Source organism: Triticum urartu, chromosome 2A (assembly GCF_056163025.1).
Source record: "Triticum urartu cultivar PI428250 chromosome 2A, HENAU_Tu73, whole genome shotgun sequence".
Taxonomy (NCBI): domain Eukaryota; kingdom Viridiplantae; phylum Streptophyta; class Magnoliopsida; order Poales; family Poaceae; genus Triticum; species Triticum urartu.
In genome coordinates this window covers 642,563,107-642,580,288 of record NC_141874.1, presented here as the reverse complement: position 1 = coordinate 642,580,288, position 17,182 = coordinate 642,563,107, and positions in this window count along the sequence as shown.

Below are 17,182 nucleotides of genomic sequence, written 5' to 3'. Positions count from 1 at the left end.
TGAAGCAGTACCAAATCACCCATCAATTTCTGGCGTCTTCTCTAAAATAAATCTAACATCCATACAACTTGAGAAATGCATTACTGAAAGAAACCCTATGTTGGATTAACATCCAAATGAGCATATGAACAATGATAGATGCTTTAAGTTGAATGCTAGAGATGCATGACAGTAACTAGATGAGTTTAATGTTATACATTGACTGATAGAAAGTTCCGATGAAGTTTGAAAAAATGAAGCATGGCTGCAATGGCGTGTCATAAAGAAAGAACAATTTTTGGATCTTATGCAATGTTTTCCTTCACAATGGGTTGTAACTCTACCATGATCTGAAATGCAATTTATCATGCTTAGTTATTCACATAATGCAATTGTAAGCATCAAAGTAACTAAATGACACATATCTGGAGGGTCGCACTATACATAAAATGGCAACGGAACTTCATTTTGCTGTTGATGTTTAGCTGAACATTATGCATCAGGTTATAGACAACAAGACGTGACTTGAGTTACTCCTTACATACCTGGAATGTTCCTATTGTACATGATAAAGATAAGCATCTTTTTAGCTTCATCCAAAGCAGCCTCCAAACTTTCAAGATCTGGTGATGGTCTACCAGCAAGTACATCGGTGCATATATCAGCGTCATTGATGAACTTTTGTATTGGATCAGACAGGAATGAAATCATGCAGTATTGATTTGCCTTGGACCAGAGAAGGTTATAGTTGACAACTGTGAAACCGATACTCAGATCATGCTCAGCATTAGGTGGAATGTATCCCACCTTCTCATCAGGGCATTGCATCTCCACTTCCATTGGCAGTACATATGGTTCGACTTGAGGTTGAGCATCGCCCATCAACTTCCCAACATCATATGAGAAGTTATCAGATAATATATCTGAATCCTGCATAAGCCCATGCAGTTGATAGGCATCACCAAGAGGCATATACACCATCACCGTGACATGAAGAGAAGAAGGCAATATAGGGGCAGCTACTGTCTGTCCATAAGTTCTGCAACTAGTGACAAAAGGGTCAAATTTTGAAGCCCTAATCCATTTAGTAGAGCCTCCTTCCTGAGTTCCCACGCTCCATGAGAACGGGATAACCTCGTTGTCAGGGTACTCAAAAACTTGTAGTGGGACTTTGGCATTAAAGCAGTCTGGTGGTATATCATCATACATGACAGAAGCCATGTCCTGAAGATGCTCCATAGCCTACAATTATAAACACTGCATTAATATATACTTGATGTTGCCATTTTAGAGAAACTACTAGTGGGGCAGCATAACAGGGTCAACCTCAAGTCTGAACATACACGCAACATGCATAATTTGTATAGTATGAACTCCAATATATGCCTGCACATGAACACTCACACATCTCTGATATGCTGTCTTACGGATAGCACATAACATGACATGATGCAGAGCACGGCAGCATCGGATCAAAAAATTAGAAAAGGGTCTGGAACACAACATTTGCAGTACATTTTGTACATATAGAAACAGACATGAATTGAACAAAAAGTTTTGTATTGCATTGTTCTCACAACGCAACAAAATATAAGATAACAAGCTTTTTTGGAGAAACACGCTGAGTAATTTATACATCTATCCACTGTCTTAAAACATAAAACCATTGCAAAGAGGGAAAGAACCAACAAGTTTCTAAAGGTCACCTAGTTTTTAGGACAAAACAGGTCTGTTTTAGCATATAGATCCACTCCCGTGAATACTAGCTACACGGGTGATTCAATAGAAGATCCATTCACCTTCTACACTATCAATCCACTGCCGTACAGAAGCAAAAACATCCAAAGATATTGGATATCGGACCAGATGATTTGAGTAACACAGCTTAATTAGAGTATAATCCCAGTAAAAGCATACATGATTGAGCAACTCATAGCACAAACTGGCTAGGGTTTCCCGGGGATTACCAGATCAAGTGGCAGCGGCAGGCTGTGATGTACTGGGATCTCCCGATCGCCATCGGGGGTGTGGTCAGGTACATGCTCTTTCAGTTGAGAGACATGGAATACTGGGTGAATCAGAGCTTCATCGGGTAGCTGCAATTTGTATGCAGCTAGTCCAATTCTTTCCAGGATTTCAAAAGGACCAAAGAACTTGAGGGCCAATTTTGGACAAGGCCTGTTGGCCACTGAATGTTGAGCATAGGGTTGTAACTTGAGGTACACCTTGTCGCCAACCTGAAACTCTCTTTCACTTCTTTGTTGGTCAACATAGTGTTTGATCCTGGTCTGAGCTCTCAAGAGATGTTCTTTAAGCTGATCACAGTGTGCTTGATTTTCAGAAATCCACTGCTGCACATCAGGCTGTGGAGAAGAGGCGGTCACAGGAAATGTACCATAATGAGGTTCATGTCCATAGAGAGCTTTGTAAGGAGAGCAACCCAAAGAGGTGTGGTGGTTGGTGTTATACCAGAATTCGGCCACAGAAAGCCAAGATTGCCACTGTCTAGGTTGATCATGCACAACACATCTCAAATACATTTCTAGACATTGATTCACCCTTTCGCTTTGTCCATCAGTTTGTGGGTGATAGGACATGCTCATCAAGAGTTTAGTGCCCCATAATTTGAACAACTCTTTCCAAAAAAACACTAGTGAAGATTTTGTCTCTGTCTGAGATAATAGTTTTGGGAGGGCCATGTAGCTTGACCACTTGATCCAGAAATGCTCTTGCTACTATAGGAGCAGTGAATGGATGCTTGAGTGGGATAAAATGACTGTATTTTGTAAACCTGTCGACCACCACGAGGATAGAGGAGTAACCATTTGATTTAGGCAGTCCCTCAATGAAATTCATTGTAATGTCCAGCCAAGGCCCCTGAGGCACAGGCAATGGATTTAACAAGCCCGGAGATCTGCAATGTTCATGCTTAGCTTGCTGACAGACTCCACATTGTTTGACAAAGTCTTGAACATCTTGTTTCAGATTTGTCCAGCAGAACAGTTTCTTGACCCGCTGATAAGTTGCTTGAATTCCAGAGTGTCCCCCTACTGCACTGGAGTGAAAGTTAGCAATAACTTTAGTTTTGAGGGCTGTATTGGCCCCTAGCCAAATCCTTCCTTGATAGTGAATAATGCCCTCTTGCAGACTGTAGCCATCCAGAGGCTCTGAGGAAAGGGCCAATTTCTGCAGAAGTTGTTGTGCTTCCTTGTCCACTGTATATGAATTTAAAACTTCCTGCATCCATGCTGGCTGAGTGTGGGAAATTAATCGAGTGGCTATAAGATGACCCACCCTGGACAAAGCATCAGCAACCACATTCTCCACTCCTTTCTTATACTGAAATTTGAATTCCAATCCTACCAATTTTGTCATTGCTTTTCTTTGCAATTCAGTTGAAAGCACTTGATCCCCCAGGTGACAAAGACTCTGGTGATCCGTCTTAATAATGAAAGGCCCCCTGCTCAAATAGGCTCTCCATTTCTCCACCGCCATGATGATAGCCAAAAATTCTTTATCATAAATGGAGAGCTGCTAGTTTCGCACACTCAAAGCCTTGCTGTAAAATGCTATAGGGTGTCCCTCCTGAGCCAACACTGCTCCAATGCCCGTTGCACAAGCATCTGTCTCTATAGTGAATTGTTTAGAGAAGTCAGGTAAAAGCAGCACCGGAGTAGAGGTCATGGCCTTTTTGAGAGCTTGGAAAGCTAGGTTGGCCTCCTCACTCCATTGAAAAGCTTTCTTCTAAAGCAAGGTTGTTAGTGGTCTGGCCAGCACTCCATAGCCCTTCACAAATTTTCTGTAGTAACCAGTCAGCCCCAAGAACCCTCGCAGCTCAGTTGGGTTAGTTGGCACTGGCCACTTAACCATAGCCTCTGTCTTGGCTGGGTCTGTGGCCACCCCTTTGTCAGAGATGATATGGCCCAAATATTCCAACTGAGACTGAGCAAAGGAGCATTTGGATTCTTTTGCATAAAATTGATGCTCCCTGAGCAGTTGAAACACCACCGTTAAGTGCTCCTTATGCTCTTCCAGAGTGTGACTGAAGACTAGAATATCATCCATAAAGGCGAGCACAAACTTCCTAATATACGGTGCAAACAGATAATTCATGACACACTGAAATGTGGATGGGGCCATTGCCAAACCAAAAGGCATGACCTTAAATTGGTATTGTCCCAGATGTGTCTTAAAGGCAGTCTTGAACTCATCTTGAAGAACCATTCTAATTTGATGGTACCCGGCCTTTAGATCTATCTTGGAAAAATAGGCTGTGCCAGCCAACTCATCCAATAATTCTTCCACAATTGGCATAGGAAATCTGTTCTTCATAGTGATAGCATTTAATTTTCTATAATCAATGCAAAATCTCCATGAACCATCCTTCTTTTTCACCAATAGAACAGGGGATGCAAAGGGACTCATGCTAGGTGTGATTAGTCCAGCTTTAAGCATTTCCTCCACTTGCCTCTCTATCTCATCTTTCTGTAGAGGTGAGTATCGATAAGGCCTGGAATTAACTGGCTGAGCATCAGGGATAAGATGGATTGCATGGTCAAAAGTCATGTGGGGAGGGAGTGTCTTGGGCTCTTGAAATATGTCCTGATATTCAGTAATGAGCTGCTGTATAGGTTCCGGAGGGGCTACTGAAGTTGGACTTTCCTTAGGCATAAGCACAGCAGTGGCCCATATATCATTTCCTTTCTCCCATTTCAACACTTGATCAACTGACATTCTCTGTAACACTGCTGGTTGCTGAGTCTGAATGCCCTTCAGTTTTATTTCTGTGCCTTTGTAGAGAAATTGAACCCACTTTTCCTTCCAATGGCAAGTCATAGGACTCCATTGTTCGAGCCAATCCATTCCCAGGATTATGTCATGTCCTCCTAACTCCACCACTTTCAGTGGGTAACTGAAAGTGTTGCCCTGTATCCACCAAGTGAGTTCTGGAAGTTCAGCTTTACAAGGTAACACCTCCCCATTAGCTACTTTAACTGACAGAGCTGTCTGCAGAGATTGTGGCTGCAGTTTCAATCTGTCCAGGATAGCTTCATCAATGAAACTATGTGTACTGCCGGAGTCAAGGAGAATAATCACAACTTGATTTCCCACCATTGCTCTCAATCGAATTGTTTTGGGATGATCTGCACCGGAGAGAGCATTGACAGATAACAGGAGCTCTTCTTCGACTGCTTCCTGCATAGCAATGGCGTCCAACACGGCGTCAGGTATTCGGTCAGCATCAGTGTCAGTCCCAACTATGGCATTTGCTTGAGCCACCGCGGGTTTAGCACAACTGTGACCTGGGGCAAACTTCTCCCCACACCCAAAACAGAGACCATTTGCACGGCGGTACTCTTTCAGTTGTTGTGTGCGCCAGATATCCCCGGAGGCTTGCCCCCCTCTGCTGTCAGGTTTAGTGACACTGGATTTTGGAAATTGTCGTGGTGCCCGAGCTCTAAGCAGAGTTCCCTCTTGAACGGATGCAAATGCTGCAGCTGCTGCCATTGTGAGTGGAAACTGAATCTCCACTACCCCAGGCAATTCTTCTTTTAATCCTAAAATAAACCGTGTGACCAAGAAGGTATCACTGATAGCAGGGTCATACAGCCGCACCTGATAGACTAACTGAAGCAAACTTCTCTTTTATTCATCTACAGTGCTTTCCTGTTTCAACATCAGCAACGCTTTCATCTTATCCCGGTGACAGTGAGCATCAAACTCTTGTATGACAGCCTCTTTGAACTGATGCCATTCCACCCATCCCACCTCCTGTTTGTATGTGAGATACCAATGTGCAGCATCACCTCCCAAGTGCAGAGTAGCTGATGTTACCTTGAAGTTCTCCGAGATGTCATAGAGCAGGAAGAATGACTCACAACCATCGATCCAGATGCGAACATCGTCCCCTTCAAATCGTGGGAAGTCCATTTTCGGCATCCATGGCCTGCGTGACGACTGCCCCTCCGGGGTCTAACCCTCCACACGTCCTGGATCCGGTTGAGCTGAGGATCTAGTTTGCAGCCGCGGCCGGGGAACTTGTATGGGCGGAGGCAGGGGATGCGGAGGTGGCGAGGGCAGCAACGCCTCGGTCGCGTCGCACGGTGAGGCGGTCTGCTGCGCCACCTTGGCCCCCTTGGCCACCGAAACTTGCTCTTGGCGCACATCCGCGATCGAGCTCATCGTGAGGTTCACCTTTGCTTGTACTGCGTCGATCCGGCCAGCTTGTTCCTCCATCTTCTTATCGATCTCCTCCAGCCGCGATGAGATTGTGTCAGTCCCCTCAATTTTGTCCCGCACAAATTTGAGGGCCTCCAATTCCTTCATCAATCTCTCCTCAAACGCCTCCATGGCCGAAATCACCTGCCTCGATTGCACACTCGGCTTGGATGGCGCCGTTGCTGCTCCCGCCCCGAATCCGCTAACCCACTTCTGGATTTACGCAGATCAAACCCGAGGGCGTTCTGCAACCTTCCGCAGGATTTACCAGCTAGATCAAGAGAATAGGGAAGCGCAAACGGGTCAGACCAAGCTCTGAATACCATCTGTGATGTACTGGGATCTCCCGATCGCCATCGGGGTAGGTAGGAGCGAGTAGGTGAGGTTTCCGTGGGGAAGGGGAAGAAGGAAGGAGGAAAGGCGATGGAAGAGAAAGTGAGCAATGAATCAATTCATCATAGCTATCGTTTACAGAAGCACACCTCCAGGTTATATCCTCCTGGCCACTTACAGGCTCTCACACTCCAAGGCCCAACGACACGGCCCAGCACTTTCTCTTACTCCTGGGCTAGGCCCAAACACACTCCCTCTACTACTCTCTATTTCCTCCTGACGGCATGCCCGCAGTAGTTGAAGCCATGGTGCTGACACAGGCGCGCTGAAGGAGCGACGGTGATGGAGACAAGTTTGGAGGTGGCGACGGCGACTAACTCGCCAGCAGGGGGCGATGGCGACGGCGACGAACTCGGAGGGGGCAATGGGCAAACGAAATCGCCAGCGGGGGACGACGCGAGCGGTGGTGAAGTGAGAAGCCCCAAGCCGAGAGGGGGTGGGGTGGGATTGGGGGCATTTACTGGGGGCGGTGCTTTACTTATTTATTTTCCACATAATTATTCGGACGAAATCGAGCATCTTCTAGAATGCCTGTCGCAAATAATGAAGATGCGCATCCTTTTTTAGTTTACTTTCGATTTCTACTTACTGGCTCAATTTCAAAGGAAAGTCACTTAATGTACTAGTAGAATATACTCTTAAACCTCGCAAAAAAAACTACGCACTATTCAAACCAGAGGTACCAACTTACTAAAGATGCTTGCGCAGATAGAAAAAGAAGAAATCAGATTTCAGTGTGATTGTGTAACATCCTCTTGCATAGTGAGCGGACTGACCTGACATGAATAAGGGCAACAACTAAGAGAGAGCCGCGTTTTGGGTCGGGAGCAATTTCAACGCGCCGACCAATTTTGTTCGCGTGCGTCTGTTTGGATCGCTACGGACAGAAAAGTCGACCCGACACGCCAACCCAAACGGACGCGCGTTCGCTTTTCGTCCGCCTGCTGAACCATTCCCGACCCAAATTTGAGTCACATTTGCATCGACGCGGACACGAAACGGACGCGCGCGATGCGCGCCTACTCCTCGCCCTGGCCCGCCAGTCGATGGCACAGCAACCACCATTTTCCTCCACTTTCTCAAAACTCTCCCGCCCACTCGCGCTCCCAGCCATGGTCGACGATGCCCCGACCCTCGATGCCGTTGCCGGCCTCGCCTCGTCCGACCTCGCCTCTGTCGCCTCCGCGGAAGGAAATCACCGCGCGCCCTGCAAGAACGCGGCGCCGCCCAAGAAGAAGACGCTGACGCCCGAGGAGAGGGTCGTGCAGCCGACAAAACGGAAGGACAGGAGGCACGCGGCGGACGGAAGGGAGGCCATAGTTTGAGAAGATGCAGGCCGTCATGCTCAAATTCATGATCTATGGCGGAAAATGCCATCCTTTTTTATGCCGGCAAGTGTGCTGGCATGACCACGGCTGAGATGGCGTGGTCGAATTCCCGCCCCTTTTGTGTAGTGGCATGTGTGCCGGCCGCTGGCAAGTACGCCAACATGATCTGTGTGGTGGATTTTTTTTTGGAGGCTGGCATTGTATGAAGGCCGCTGGCATGGTGCCGGCATGAACTTTGGGCGATGGCATAGCATGATCTATGGTCGCGGGCCTTTTAAAATTTATGCGTTGACATGAAATGGGTCACGCGCGTTGGGTGCACAGCCAACCCAAATCAAAAGAGGGCGGACGTCGAGCGGGCGGCCAACCCAAACAGACAAAAGACAGATAAAGCGTGCGTCCGTTTGGATCGGTGCGTTGAAGTTGCTCTAAACGCCCCCATCTGATCCATGTGTGTCTGTTTGGTCTCAGACGACAGACGTCGCGGTCCAACGCGCGGCCGCATCCGTAAATATTGTATGTTTGCGTCTAGACAGACAACGAACGGACGGGCACGTGTTTGCTTCTCGTCCACCTCGAGGACGCGTGGCGGCTGTCCACCTACCTCCACCACCCAAAATAATTGCGCACGCGCGGCGGGCCACAACTGTCAGCCACCCAACTGCGCGGTCATCGTCCTTCTTAATGTGGAAGTCGTGGACCGGCAAGTCCACATCTTCCATTTTCGAGCCCGACTGCCTCCTCGAGCCCCGACACGAGTCAGCAAACCCTAGCCGCCGACGTATCCCTCTCATCCACCTCCTCACCGACGCCATGGGCTGGCATTGGACCAGCAAGGGGAAGTACGACCATGAGGCTGACTCCTCCACCGGTCGCCGCCACTCCACAAAGTCCGCGTCGCCCTCACCACCCGCTTTTTCCATAGCGCCGCCGGCCGCCCCGTAGCGCAGACGACCCTACGTCGGCAGCGACATCTGCCGACGCTATTGGGAGACGGCAACGCCACTCCCGCGGGGAGATCCCCACCTCCCCAACAATTGACATCTCTCCGCAGATCGGGTGTCAATCCCACCGGTGCCGGTGAGCGGCCGCGTCCGCCGTGAGGAGATCAGCCGTCACCATGCCCGCCTACCACCGGATCTGCTCTACGACCGCGGGTACACAGTAGATTCGCCGATGTGGGATACGTGGCTCTGTGACGAGCACGACCTGCGGCAACAATCATTTTTTGTCGGTCGTCCTCCGAGCCTGTGGCGACCGCGTCCTACTCGTGCTCAGAGTCTTCCCCAAACGCCTGGGTGTACGCATGTGCGCGGCCTCACGCCAACGCCATCCCCGTCCCCGCCACCACCACATCCCATGACCGAGGAGGAGTCGAACTCATGAGGCAGGTCATGAAAGACTCCATTAACACCTACGACGACCGCCGATGGGAGGGCCTCGAAACCCAGGTGGCCCTCTCTACAACCGATGACTTCGCCATCCCAGAGATGGACATGGCCGTCAGGGAACAGGTTCGGGAGGAGGTGGTGTAGGAGCCGCCCATCGCCGCGTGGAACGGATGCTTGGTGGGCCAACAGTGGAGTTCGTCGTCCACGACGCCAGAGAAGGCCGACGCGGTGGGTGTCAGGCGATGGTCAGCCATGTCGCCACGGTCACCAGAGAAGGAGCTAGAGCCATGGGAGGAGGTGGTGCAAGCGCGTCCGCCCTAGCACGGGCCACCAGCCCACCTTTGGCAGCCTCCACCATACGTCGACTTCACCATGGACGACGACGATGATGGCGACGTGTGAAGATGACATCGGGATCAAAGACGACGACAGGGGCATCCAAGACGACCACGTCGGCGACGTCTATCTATCTTTTTCTTAAATTGTTAAGTTTAAGTTATGTTTAAATGTGCGCCCGGGACTAGTTTGAACATAAAGTTAACATTTAATTATGTTTTATGTGTGTGTTTTAACATTTACGGCCTGTTTTTCATTTTTAAAATGTTCGTATGCGATGAGGACAAGATGCGATGCGGCCGCTTGTTAGGGACAACGTCCGGCGAATGGGCAAAAACAGACAGGGGCGTCCATTTTGCCGCCCCAAATGGATGAAATCCGAACAAAATGAAGGTCCATTTGGGGTCGTGCGTTGGTGTTTCCCTAAGAGAGCTGGTCATCCAACCGCACCGCATCCCCTACATGTCTGTCTAGATCCGGCTAATTTAACATTCAAATGTACAACGGCCAATCACAAAAAAAGAGATCGGCGTCCATTGCTTTGACAGACACAAAAGTATCTTAGCCCAGCAGTCCGTGCTAAAAGGATTTTTTTTGCCCTCCCGGACTAGCTATCTAAGACTCCAGGCTCACTCTGTCGTCGGCTCCTCCTCACTAGTCGCCTCCTTCTCTGACGTCTCAAGCTCGGTTGCGAAGCACTTCAACATCCTAACATGTACGGCTTGCATGATCATCCTTGCATCTTCATTTAAGTCGTCCATCTTCAAGGTCAACCTCTTCGAATCCTCCAAAGCAGTCACGATCTCAACCTTCTTCTCTTCGAGTATGGTCTTCTCTTCGAGTTTGAGATTCTTCTTGGTCGCCGTCATGAACATGTTAAACCTCTCGGCCTTTTTTTCCTCCTTGACGTCATAGTGCTTGACACATGCCTCCTCCTTCTTCATCAAGATGTCCTCAAACCTCTCCATCATCTTGGCCGCCACCCCTTCTCTCTTCTCCTCTCTCTAGTTCTTTCCCCGAAACCCTCTTCTAATCTTCTTGGGTGGCTCTTTTGTTGGGTCGGTTGGAAAACCCAGCTTTTCCTCGGAGCCGACGCCGACGGTCTTGATGGTGTTGGCAATGAATATACTCCACTCAACTTCAACCAACAATGCATAAGGACGAAGTTTCTCTTCTCCACCTTCAATAACAAGTTGCATGCACGAGAAGGCTAGAAAGAAACAACATTGTCATCAAGTTGCATACCGGGCCAACAAGTTGCATATCCAGCCAAATGACCAACACATAGAGCATATCTGACCCACAAGTTGCATGTCCGGTCAAAATGACTAACACATAAACAACTTACTTGCTCGGTGATTTGCGCACCACTTGGCCATCGAACGATTAGTTGTTTCAAATGCCACAATACTTGGACACGACCTCTTAGATGGAGTACCATCGATAGTTGAGTGACTTCCTCCCACGGTTGTTGATGTGTTTGTCGAAGTAGGGATTGAAATGCTTGTGCTCATGGAATCAAACATGAATGTTGGCCCAAAATGTTGCACCTTTTTGCTCTGTGCCCTGGATCAGATCGATGCTAGTGGCCAACCATGCATCGCCCAATAACTCGCCCCCCTGCATGTTGAAGCTTTCTTCTCTACCCTTTTTCTTTGGATTGGCCGCAAATTCGTCCGGATCAAAGTCCACCGTCACCGTCCTGCTCTGCTTGTCGTTGTATGAATACGTCTGGCCGATATACGTGCCCGACTAGGTGTACATGCCTGACTATGTGTACGCTTCTGACTGCTATGCGTGCTCCTCCAACCCCGAGTCATCCATCTGCTCGTCCTCATACAAGCCTCCGCCCACCCCTTCGTTGTGGATCATCTAGTCATGTACCGAGCTGCTCCATGCCTGTCGGCCGCGACCGGACAAATTGCGGCGACACACTAGAAGAAAAGGAGAGGCACATCATTGACGTCAACACAATAAGGCACGTGCCCAGTGGCGGATGCTGGGGACTGCTCGCCGAACTGCTGGGCCGCGTAGAAGTAGGGAGGCTTGTATTGGTCCGACCAGGACGGCGTCTGAATGGGCGTCGATGACACCCCATGTCCCAAGCCCCGCCAGGCCCCTGCACCGTTGCCGCCCTTCTTTTCGAGTATTGGCTCCTTTACCCTTCTGTTTGAGGCGGCGAGCCTGTCGTGTCGCCGAGTTGATATTTCGAGTGGCCGTCTTCACTGGATCCTCCACCTCCCGGTCTCTGGTAGCATTTCGAAAGGGTCCATGCGGCAGCGGCAACGAAGAAGGGCAGGAACTAGGATGCAGAGCGACGGGATGGTAGAGGAGAGGGTTGAGAAAGGGTGGTTGCCGGAAAAAAGTGCGGCCAGCTCCAAATGCTTGGGCTACGCCTCAATTTTGGGTGGGCCAGGGATGTCGGAGTCCTACATGGCTGTTGTTTGGACTCCCGCAAAGCCCCCCGGTTTGCTTCCGATTCGCGGGAAGTTGACACACAGATTGGTCCATGAAAAAATGTGGGACACCATTGGATGGCTTACGACGTCCGGACAATTCAGTCTGCATGCTTGCGAGAGGTTTGGCGGTCGGCATTCATGATGCCCTTTATACGCTCAAACCATTTTTCTTTCCCAAAAAATTATTTTTTTTCGAGGGACTAAACTTTTTCTCGCTAGCATATCCTCTAAATTTAATACCCTAAAAGATTTCACACACAAATTTTAGCACCCAAATTTATTTTAAAATACTTTATTTCATAATTAAACAACGGTATTGTGTTAATATCAAATCTACCATACTAGAATGAATCATTACATAGTACAGTAATTACAACTAATCAACATTGAACTAAGAAAACGTCACCTACGCATAGATAAAATCTACGCTTGTTGGAGGATATGTTGATCACCCCTGCGCTAGAGGAATCAGCCTCGTCATCGTTGGCGGCAGGCCGAGTCCACAACATAGGGGGCTAACCTGCCGGCATCCTTCATCTCCTCATCGGCCATTTCGCCTTCTATGTTCTTGCACAACTTCACAAACTCGAACTCGCAAGAAATGTGCTCAACTCGTGCGCGCACTATCCAACGACATGAAGATCGTGCGATTCTCGGCCATGATCTCCGGGTTAGCAGGAAGCGCGGCGACGGAAGCGCTCAGCCTCGAACTACTCCTTTGCCTCGGCTCCTCCACCTCCTCGGATAGCGCACGCTCGTATTCTGCATGTGCCTCAACATCTGGAGGAGGCGAATGTCATCGCCCCTAACCGCCACTCAATCACGTCAAAGCCGGTAGCAGCGAACCCGGTGTCAAGGTCCACCGCCATTTCCTCCTCCTCCGAGCTCTGGTCTGGAGAACTCAAAGGCTCGGCGGTGGCGATGTGTGCCGCCCTACGCGCATGGTACACACGCTCCTCGGTAGCAAGCTGCACGGCGCGCGAGCATGAGCAGCTTATATGTGGTGATTTTCTTCTTAACCATGGTGGGGCGGAGAACCAGGAAGAAGGCACCAAGATGATGGGAGGTGGCGCGGGAGCTCGGGAAGCAGCGCCGAGGTCGGGATGTGGCGATGCTCGAGGGCGACAGCGTCGTTTGCCCGAATCCGGGTGGTAGAGAACCGAATTGGCGGCAACGACAATGAAAATGGGTTGGGGAGGTTTGATCTAGGATTTGGAGGCGTTGCGCCGACTTTTATGGGCAGTGGTGGTCAAATCTGGTATTGCGCTGGCCGCTTGGCCATAGCAGCTTCTCATATTTACTGAGACTTGCTCCTATTAGACTAAAAATACGGAGATGGTGCAAGGTTTTCAGGGACAAAAGTCAAAATTTTGATGCACTCGTTTAGGGTATCTACCAGCTAATGCTTAATTATTTAAAACAAAAATTCTCATCAAAATTGACTTTTGAGGCATCTGCTAGAAATGCTCTAAAAGGGATACACATAATTGTTCTAATAAAAATTCAAAGTATCATCTGATGTGTTCCAACCAATGGGCTACTTATCGGATTGCATGTATAGTAAAGACTGAAACTACCTGCCTTACCTTATGAAATAGAGGATTTCCAGGACGGGAACTCGAACTTCAGCCTTTAAGAATAAGAAAATCAAATCCTGTAATATAATACAAACTACACGAACCATCATGTCAGTGTTGATTGTCCTCCTTGACATAGGAATCCGTACTATCATAATGAAAAAGAAATTTCACAAGAACTACTATTGTAAAACACAGGTCCCGAATCTATAGATAGGAGAACGACGGTCGACGGGAATGGTAGTGCAGAGTGGTATTTATCAGAATGCTCCGCGCTAATGCCACGGACGACTACGAATGCATCGGCTGTAGTTCATTGTTTCATTATTTCCTCTATCCCTGCATTTCCGTATTCAGGCTGAGGAGTTTGGACCCCACCCACGTGATGGATTCACCTCTCCCTCTCTCAGGGTGTGTTTGGTTGCGTTCTCGTCTCAGCACAATTGTTCCCTCTTTATGCATACTCAACTCAACATCCCTTTTCATGCATGCTCTTTTCATGCATGCTTTTAGTGTATTTGTGCTAAGCTAGTGTGAATTCATGCACCCTCCGTATAGTCTAACAAACATTCCAAAATGGGTCGAGAAGGGAACTCTTGGGCTCATGCACCCTTCATACACCCTAAATCTCTGTCTCCTTGTTCACTCCTAACAACTTTTCATTGAATGGGTTTCAAAATACTCCCTCCCTTCCCAAATATAAGTCTTTTTAGAGATTCCAACAAGTGACTACATACAAAGCAAAATAAATGAATCTACACTCTAAAATATGTCTACATACATCCGTATGTTGTAGTCCATTTGAAATGTCTAAAAAGATTTATATTTAGGAACGGAGGGAGTATTTTTTATTCAACCCTCCTCAACTATTTTTAAACTGTTTAAATCATGGATCCAAAAGTGATTTCAACCATTTCATTCTTTCAAAAATATTGACCACAACTATTTCAGAAAGATGACATTGTTTCTAAAAAGGTGATTTAAACTAGTTCATTATTCCAAAAAAGGTGATTTCAACATTTCAAAAATGATTTCAACCATTTCAGAAAAAAATGGCATGTTTCAGAAATAGTGATTTCAACCATTCCAGGAAAATGTTAGCATTATTTAAAATAATAATGGTTTAAATTATTTCGTTATTATTTCAGAAAGGTGATTTAAACTGCATTACTCAAAATTGATATGAACTATTTTCATTATTCCTACATAGAGATTTTAGTAAAAAAAAGCATCATTAAAAATAAGTTATATATTTCAAAAAAATGATTTCAGAGTTTTCATTATTGGAAAAAAACTATTATTGCTTTTAAATATGATTTAAGCAATTAAGTATAAATTGGTAAAAATGTACATCAAAATCAATCTTAACTATTTTCATTATTCTGAAAAGATTATTTAAGAAAGGTTTCACCATTTAAAAAAACAGTTATATATTTAAAAAAAAGTGATTTAAGCTATTTCATTATCCAAAAAGTGATTTCAAAGACTTCACTGTTAAAAATGATTTCAATTGTTGATTTTAAATATGATTGAAGAAACTAAATATAAAATTGGTGAAAATGTATCTCAAAAATTGATCCTAACTATTTTTATTGTTCTGAAATTTGATTTTAGAAAGATTTCACCATTTCAAAAAAAAGGTTATATATGTCAAAAAAAGTGATTAAGCTATTTCAGTATAAAAAAGTGGTTTCAAACATTTTGCTATTAAAAAACGATTTCAGTTATTGATGCTAAATATGATTGAAGCAATTAAATATAAATTTGTGAAAATGTGTTCCAAATTGATCTTGTTTTGAACATCTTATTGCTGGGAATTCAAATATATAAAAATATTAGAAATCAAAATTCTGATTCAAAATAATCACAATGAAAGAAAACATATGCATTTTGTATGTGATAGAGAATATTGAGTTGCATGCAACCGTAGTCTCTGTGTAAACTTTCTGACAAAAGGTGGGCTTTGGACTTTTGGTGTATGCAGAGGCCCACAAGCCACATCATAGGGTTGTATTTTGTGTTACGCATTGTTTCTGGTCACCGTTTTGACACAAAAGCAACGTGCACTCCCCTCCGGCGCTAGCTACTCGCGTTTATGTCGATGTCGAGCCGTCGGTCCACATTGAAGACGGCTCAGGGCAGACGCGACCTCTCACTGCCCCGCCATTGAAGTGGCACCCCGGTCAAGGGCGCTGCCCGCTGCAACCCGGCTGAACACGCCTCATCGCCGCATTCAAACGGCTCCATTAAACCCATGTGGAAGGCGAGAAATCTTACTCCAGCCACACGTCCGTTCATGAGCGGGTCGGCATTAAACACAATATCAGGCAAAGTTCTTCCCATCTGCCCGCTATTCAAAGAGGCAAGACGCCGGGGCAAGAATCGCATCACTCCGCCGCTCCCCATCTCCTCCTTCCACCATTTCTCGACCCTTTGAATGGCGTGCAACAAGCAGGAAGAGCAGTTGTCTGGCATAAAATCTAGCTGGGTTATCCGTCGAGCCCGCCGGATATGAGCAAGGCAACTCACTGCTCCACCTTCCTCGCCTAGCCCGATGGAGCAAGTTGTCGCCCCAAGCCAGCACGTGGTTTAGCAACTCGCTGCTCCAAGACAGCTCGCGGAGGAGTGGCAAATTGCTCCAGGCCGACGCGGGAGGGAGCACGGCAGCACACGCATCGTGGCTGCATGAACGACGCCGTGTCGTACCGCCCCTCCCGTGCTTTCGACCGTGCCATTCGACTTCAGCGCACGCGTAACCGGCCCTACCCGTAGAAAAAGAAGAAGGTTGCATGAACATCGACGAGGTGGCGGGCAGCACGACCACACTCGCTGCCATCATCGAGAAGTAGAACACGGGAGGCTGCCGCCACTTGGGTCCCATGAAGGCCATCGTCGAGGAGATGCCGGCGTACACAGCCGGGGTCTCACCCTCTGGCAAGCCACCGTCACCCCCTTACCTAAAACCAACTTTGATCCATGCAGTGTAGAACCCTTCCCCTCTGGCTGAAGCATCAGTCGGCAGTTCCACTCCGATGAGCGGTGGGGAAGCAAGCCGCCCTTTGCGCTGAAGCATATACCTCCAGGGCTCATGGCTGCCGGACATAGGACGACAATGAAGATCCGCCGCGGCCGGCAGTAGACTAGTTAAGGGTATCCATGTCGTCGGAATGGATATCCGTCGGCGCCGGTCGTACACTAGTTTTATCTTAGCCCGGTTTCATTTAGTTTACGGCCGATTTGTATGAAATTTGCTGTGTTTGCATGAACATCATCCGATGTTATTTTACCTGTTAAATATTTTTTAACTAAATGATGTTATTTTACCTGTTAAATATTTTTTAACTAAATGATGTTATTTTACCTGTTAAATATTTTTTTTAACTAAATGATGTTATTTTACCTGTTAAATTTGCTGTAAACGTCGACTAGAATACGATGTTATTTTACCTGTTAAATATTTTTATATATTATTTTAGTGCAAGCTTGCAAATAAACACCTA